Source organism: Aplysia californica, unplaced genomic scaffold (genome assembly GCF_000002075.1).
Source record: "Aplysia californica isolate F4 #8 unplaced genomic scaffold, AplCal3.0 scaffold00516, whole genome shotgun sequence".
Taxonomy (NCBI): domain Eukaryota; kingdom Metazoa; phylum Mollusca; class Gastropoda; order Aplysiida; family Aplysiidae; genus Aplysia; species Aplysia californica.
In genome coordinates this window covers 177,811-186,287 of record NW_004797786.1, presented here as the reverse complement: position 1 = coordinate 186,287, position 8,477 = coordinate 177,811, and positions in this window count along the sequence as shown.

The following is an 8,477-nucleotide window of genomic DNA, read 5'->3' as shown; positions in this document are numbered from 1 at the left end:
AGAGAGAAAGAGGAAGAGAGAGAGAGAAAGAGGAAGAGAGAGAGAGAAAGAGGAAGAGAGAGAGAGAAAGAGGAAGAGAGAGAGAGAGAAAGAGGAAGAGAGAGTGCACAAGCGAGTAAATTAGTGCACGAGTGTGTTTTTGTACGCGCGCGCGTGTGTGTGTGTGTGTGTGTGAGCGCGTATGTGTGTGTGTGTGTGTGAGCGCGTGTGCGCATGAGTTTCTGTGAGTTCATGCAGCCTTCTGAACACATCACAGACTCGGATGTGGCTCTGTGGAGAACATGTTCATCACCCTCAGATACAGACAGAAACTACAAAATGAAAACACTTAAGCCTGAACTGAACACAGTAACTTGTTTTCTACAACAAAAGCAATAAATTAGACCAAAAAAACAACCGTACAAGTAAACAAATAATATGTAAATTTCAGGTCAGCCAAAAAACAAGTTTTTTTACTTGTTCACTTGTCATTCACAATGCTCATTTTCCACAAACTACACCATATAAAACCCACATAAAGAATTGAATGACAAAACACATAGTTGCCACTAAAGCATTCATTCATTGCAAACTACACTCTATTAATCTCACGGTTTTGAAGTCTTGAATATCAATGCATGTACATGTAACCTTTTTTAACCACACAAAAAAACTATTATATAGCTCCACTTCCTTTCATAACAATCCAGCTCCGACTCTTGTGAACTCCTATGAAGCCACGATAATAACACATGTAATAATAGTAATAAAAATAATAGTAATAATAATAATAATAGCATTGATATATAGCACACATCTATCGTCTATAGCATACTCTATACGCTTTACAGCTATTATTACTCAGCAGACCCTAAAACACTCAATAGCATTGTCAGCTTCCCATAAAGCAAAGAGTGCAAGTTGTGGATCATATGTGCTAAAACACTACCACTAACAAACAGACAAGATCTTTTACTGTCAATGTCAATAGTCGGGTACCCATTCCCACCGGGATAAGTGAGGAAAATTCACGTAAAGTACTGTTCCCAAGGACACAATGTCAGACAGGATTCGAACCTACAAGTAACTACAACCTTGCAGCTGGGAATCTGAGTGCCTTATCACTAAACCACAGACGCCATAAAGTAAACATACACAGACGGTGTTCTGCATAAAGGGAATAAGACAAATGTGAGGCGCGCTGACAAAATGAGTTACTTCTCGCAGTCCGCAAATGGAGATATTGGCCAGAAATTGACACTAGGGTCAAATTTGTAGATTTTCTATTGGTGCCATATTCTTTAGGCATAACATACCTTTTATTTCATACTTATAAATTGTAAAAACTTCACCTATAAGTGTCATGTGTCGATTTCCTTTCCTTAAGGCCTGAATCCGAGAAGTAACTCATTTTGTCAGCACGCTTCACAAATGTATTCTTTATAAACCCTTATTTTGCAAGTGACTGTAAATATTCTATAGCTCAGCAACACAATTTTGATAGTTAAATAGACAACAAGTTTCATCCATCCTGCCAGTAGAAGCCAACCTATGCCTTATGGAACATAGCAACGTAGAAAGATGAGACAGTGTCTCAGTAGAATATATCTTTTGGATGGGATTCAAACTGGCATCTTGGGGGGCTCTCGTGGCCTAGAGGTTAAGCTGTTCGCCTCTCATTCAAAGGTCCCGGGTTCGAATCAGAGTAGCAACGAAAAAATTGTCTCTTCTAAAATTGTCTCCTTTCACCTCTTTTCCTGCTCTCTAACCATGTTCTGTCGTCTGCTTTCATCTCCACTATCTGCCCCCACCCCTTCACCTCCTTTGCCTCCCTCCTCTGGGCTCCTGACTCTTTCTGATGCCTTCCTACTGCTTCTCCTTGGCTCCTCCTAACTGCTGTCTTTTCTTTCAGCCACACCCCTGATCTTATGGTAGGAAAGATCTATGCCTAGCCTTCTCGGACAAAGGCGAAAAATCTCAGAGGTCCCGTGCGCAAGTTGCACACGTTTAAGATCCCTTGGGGGTCCAAAATCAATAAGCGTAGGCTTTGGCCGCCACCCGTGCAAAATTCAAAATTTCCTACCGACTGAAAATGTTTGGTGTGTCCTGCGCGCTCATATGACCTTATGCAGTCGCGAGCACCATAAAACACCTACCAAACTACAACAAACTGGCATCTTCTGGGTGGGAAGCAAATACCTAACCATAATTCAAGACATCAAAATCATTTTATTATACAACATATGTGAGGCGTCCTGGTGAAATCAGGCGCTCGTCTAAATAATGAAATCAAAGAAATAGGCACATTTCCGCCAGTTTGGCAAGTTTTATCAAATTTTTTATTTTGGCTCAACGCTTTTTATGTTCGTATAACAGCACACTTTCATATGAATTCTATTTTAAATCGTTGATTAAATGTACAAAATATGTACATTTTCATTTTTTTTTTTACTCTCAAGCTATTGATGATACAAGACTGTGGCGACCATTCTATCGCTAATTTTACCCCCGAAACCGGGTGAACCCCAACTTCTTCAATCTCAAATATCTTGACTTCTATTTAAGATAGATGGGTATTTTTTTTATCGAACAGACTTTAAGAGGAAACCAGTAACTCCATATGCCCAAAAATTGACGAGCACCTGATTCCACTGCACCATGAAACATATGGTTCTTCATAACATGAACATTCATATTTCCCCATATCAAAAAGTGATGGGAAAACAGTTCTCAAATCCCACTAGGTAAGTCGACAGAAGAGACAAACAATCAGTTTTTCTCCATAATCTAAAACAAGGGAAGTTATAGACTTGGCTGCTTTATCAGCCACACTACTGATGTTTAATTTCAGAAGAAAAAAAAATTCAAAGCACCACAAAGTTGTAAACATTTACAAGACATTCACAATAAGAGTTTTTTTGTTTTTTTTAAAATACAAAATTAAGAAAATAGAGCAGCTATTAAATACCAGCAATAAGCAAAGTAGAAAAATGGACAACAGAAAGAAAAACTGCTGCTCACAGTGCTTGGATATAAAGTGATGAAAAAATAAGAACATACAGTCTAGCAAGCACATAATGAAATCGCAGCGACGCAAAAATTCGGGCCCTGACAATCAGTTCACTATCTGCGAGTTCCCTATGTGCCTGCAGGTCAAAATCCCAACAGTACGTACATAACATACCAGGCATGGTCAACTCCCCTGTCAGTGTATGTGTACTACAGGCTTGCCAACTTCTGAGATACTGAATTCTGGAATTTTGATTGCGCCTGAACGCCAAGGACACACACTTCTGTGATAGGCTACTAAAAAAAAAATAATACCCTTACCACAAAAACAGCTCCAACAAACCAGAGAGAGAGAGAGAGAGAGAGAGAGAGAGAGAGAGAGAGAGAGAGAGAGAGAGAGAGAGAGAGAGAGAGAGAGAGAGAGAGAGAGATGAGAATGTAACAGTACAGCTACTACACAAATTCCTTCGTCCTCAGAATTTCTATGCCTTTTCTAAGAAAAAATAATAATTTTTTTTTGGGGGGGGAGGGAGACATCGCGCGACGATGGCAATTCTGGAATTTCCTGAAAAATTCAGGAAGGTTGGCAAGCCTGGTACTAGCCCGGACATAATCTTTCAACAGGTCAAAACAAAAAAACAAAACTTTACAGAAAGCTCTTGTGGATTTGTTTGGGTTGTTTAGTTTAATAATTACCTCAGACTCATTCCCTTTGAACATATCTTATGCAAATTTGAGATAAGCTGATCTACTCAGAGATTAAATTACATCGTAAGAGCATAATGTCTTGAGTAAAATCAATAGAAAGAAAACATTTTGGCAGCACTGGAATTGATAGCAGCATGAAACATCTAACAAAAGGTGTTTAAAACCAAGCACACTTCCACCAAATGCACAGCATTGATCAGGCTCTTTCTTCCCCACAGCATTGATCAGGCTCTTTCTTCCCCACAGCATTGATCAGGCTCTTTCTTCCACACAGCATTGATCAGGCTCTTTCTTCCCCACAGCATTGATCAGGCTCTTTCTTCCCCACAGCATTGATCAGGCTCTTTCTTCCCCACAGCATTGATCAGGCTCTTTCTTCCCCACAGCATTGATCAGGCTCTTTCTTCCCCACAGCATTGATCAGGCTCTTTCTTCCCCACAGCATTGATCAGGGTCTCTCGTCCAGCATATGGAAAACGTACTTCAGAGCAGCAGCAGCAGCAGAATCTTTCTTCCGTTCAAAAAGAAAACCTGCCCATAACGGCACATCAAGTCGGACAATGGGAATAATTTTCCTCAGAGTAAACAGCTGCGCTTTACAAGAATAATGCTGATGAATTAGTTCAATTGGTAGGAAACAGCATGAAAAAAGATGGATAATCAGCTATAGAGGGCATATACAGTAAGGAAACAGATAACAGTGCTGGTAGAAGTATTACATGTAGTCAAAAGTACATCAACATCATACCTTATACACACGAAATTACCTATGTTTGGAGCTTGAGAAAAAACAAACAAACAAACAAATCAACACAATAAGCATCGCATATGGCTAAAAAACTGAGACAGACAGGCAGAAATAAAGGAAAGATAGCAAAGATGTTGACCTTGATGCCTTCCAGCCACTTGCATTGTAACATCTGGCAACATGATGTGGAAACAGTTTTGTACATAAAAGCTGGGCACATCCTGACCAACCCTTCGACTTGTTATACCTAAATCTAAATAACTAATTTATTCGGATATCAGATCTTAGACCCTTTCAAAACTATGTTACTTCTCATTTTGTCTTTGTTGTATAAAGGTGATAAGAAAAATAATGATATGTCGAGACAAAAAAACTACTTCAACATCTGGTCGCAACTGAGAAAGGGAAAGCCAACAGCTGAGAACCACAGTTAAGAGAGAAAACTTGTTGTGAGCATAAGAAAAAGGTAATTTTAAAAAAAAATCTTTTGTTTTGGGTCCAAATATGACAGCCCACAAATGCCAAATGAAGTTTTTTAAATGTCAAATATAATATAACTCGACATTCTACATCACATGTAATTCTGCCCACATATATGGAACAGAAATGCGCCTTTAAAAAAGCTCTCAGATTCTATGTATCCAACAGAAGTAGAGAGTTAAATTTCCATCCTATCTCCAGTAGAGTCAGCTTAACTTTGCAACCGACACTATTGTGACCATGCTGGAGCTTTGACATAGACGAGTACTATGACTACTACTGTCAATTTGTACTCTTATCAATATCAGATAACATGGCTGTGACACCTGCTAACAACCCATTGATGATGATGAAAGAATATGAAAAGTAGCCCCAAATTTTAAATGAAAAAAGTTAAAGTATCACTGGAAAGTTTTTCAGTGGATCTATATGGGAGGACAACACAGAGCAAATTGAAAACTCATTCACAAAAAAGATGTGACAGTTTTTGTGGTACAAGGAACCCATGTATCTGACTAGAAAACCAATTTGTAACAAATATCCAGCACAATGGAAAAGCATTTTGATATGGTGAAAATGACTTAATCAGTCAGAAACAGAAAGTCGAGAGATTACAGAGTACAATACATTTGTCACTTGACATTGACACATTGTCCTCCCATCTCCACATTCTGAACCATCTGAAAACAACTGATAAATATGGGGAATGGTTCAATACACCACATGTGAGGCACTGTGTTGAAATCAAGCGCTTGTCAAAATAATGAAATTGAAGATATCAGCATTTTTCCAGTGGGTTTGCATTTTCTATCGAATTTTTGTTTTTTTAGCTCAACACCTTTTATTTCCATCTAAAGACATATTTCTGTGTTGATTTTTCTGAAAAATGATGATTAAGGGCTCAAAAAATGTAAATCTTCAGTTTTCAACGACTTTCAAGCTTTGGATGTCACCAAACTTTCGCAGCCATTTTCTTGCTAATGTTACCGCTGAAACCAGGCGACCTTCACTCCTTCAATGGCAAATATCTCGACATTTATTCAACTTAAATGGGTATTTTTTTAAATTAAAAAGATAGGTAAATGCATAAGCTTTAAGTTGATACCAATAATTCCACATGCCCAAAACTTGACTAGCGTCTGATTCCACCACGTCGTGACACATATGAATCAAAGATTTAAAAACATCCAAGTGTAAGCCGTAGTAAGCCTACTAGGTACTCCAGATGTTGTGACACACTATTGTACAAAGCATTTTTCTGTTACTCGGGTCCACAGGGGCATTTCTTCCCCACCAGTTACCAGTCTAATGATATTTCCCTGTAAAATATACTTTAAAAAACAGGGCTTTTTGAGGGTGCTTTCAGTAATCAAAATTCCTCTTACAGTTAACTTCAGACATAATTACGTAAAGTGTAGTGCAGATTTAATACATTGGTACTGCACAAAATCTGCAAACCAGCTTAGTTTTGATGGCAAGGTGAACAACCCAACAACAGGTATCAGAGAGAGAAAGCAAAAGAAAATAGGCAACAATTCTCTACCCTCTTCAGACTCTCTTTTCAACAGTTTTCCTTCCCAAAGTCTCTCAAGGGGGCCAATGTTGCCTTTGATATCTAAAAATAAAGTATTAGGATAGTGCTTCACATTATGAACAAGGTAATCACTCATATATTTCTAAAATTCTCACATTAATGACAACTAACACAAAGTGGACAATTCTGAGAACAACCATTTTACAGGAGGCAGGAAAATCTGTCCCATTATGTTACCTCCATTCATATATTTGACAGAATATTAAAACTTTTGCAGCACATCTATTTAACTTCGATAGTAAAAAAAATATTCAAAATATGATGTAAAACTATACTATGAGTGCTAGGACTAAACAAGAAATACACATTGCTCAATTTTATTCCAAATCTCAAATGTCGACATTCCACCCCCACAGCCATCTCATGGCACTACAAGAAAACTACAAAAGCATGAAAAAAATTTTTTTTACTGCAACCCAAAACTGAATACATCGTATTTTCACAGACATGGGTTACAATTTATATGTACATGTTCAATTTGTCAAAAACAGGAAAACAGAAAAGACTCAGACCAAAGTACAAACGCACCATATAAGGTTCATGTCACGAATTGATTGCATCAGGACTGAAAACACAATCCAACTGACAAGGTCAAGAAAGAAAGATAATGGTTTGGATAGCTTCCCTTGGAATACCACGGCCAAAACATGCAAACAGGTCACAACAGGAAGCAGTTCCCCGAAGTTTCCCTCCATATTCTACGAATGTATAAATAGCATTAATGAATTTTGACACAGAATTGCTAAAAACAATTGAGAAGATTTGAGCATTAACTACATTCGCACTACCTTTCACTGAAGATGTTTGAGGTAGACAAATTAAGTCGACATTTCCAGCAATACAAACCTTATGTTCAGCAAGCGCAAAGTATCACTAACACATACTGCACTACAAACTCTTTAGAACTACATGCAAAGCTGAAAAAAGCTTAAACTGCTACATTTTATGAGTTCCTCTATCATGGGCAGCTACAGGAATTATTTTGCACACAAAAACTTTGACTTATTTAGAGGGAATGGTGACACTACCCACCACATTGAGATTCAACCAAAAAAAATTCTGGGGTTAGTTTTTTTAAAGTTTTCAACAGTGGCCTGTTGTTATTACATACATAGCACAATATACACCTCAACTGGATGTGATATTGCTGATCCTTTGTTCACAATACACTAGCTACAGAGGGATGTCAAAATGCCCCATCATGACACCAAGGGCAAAGAAAAATCTGAACTATTCAAAACTCAATCTGAGTCACAAACGACAGAACAATTCTATAATTTCAACAGAATACAGTATAAATACAAACAAAACAAATACTACACCCAACATAATAGCGCTTGAATAAATACTTGCGTAACAAATTATTATGGCATTATTCAAATCTTGATGAGATCAACACAGGTATATACAGAATGTACAAAATTGTTATGAAAATGAAGAGGGTAAAAAAAAATGTACCAAAAGTAATGTCATTTTTAATCTACCATGGAACGCTACACATTGTATAAAAAGACTAGAAAAAAAAGACAGTGATAATTGAGACACAAAGCAATTTATAAAGTTCTTCCGTTGTTACAGTTGGAAACTGACTGTCCACACTTAGTGAAGAACACTAGCGTATTCCCTTTTCAGTCAAGAGGTAATGGCAAACACAACACATCATCCTGTGCTGACAAAAAAAAGTACAAAGCATTTCAGGGAAATTTCATACAATACTGTTTCATCTTTGGAAGGAACAGGAATGGAAGAAAGGGAATGAAGACCAAAATATGGAGAGGAAAAAGATGGGATGTGGGGGAGTGGGTTACGTATTGTGCAAAAAAAATTTTCAGGGAATAGGGTGCAGCTAGAGTAGTGTATTGGTCCCAATAACAGCAGCAGCAGCAACAGCATCAATGAAAGAGCAAGCACACAGAAAGAGTAAAATGTGTGTGAAGATGTTTTCTCCCTCTTCATAAA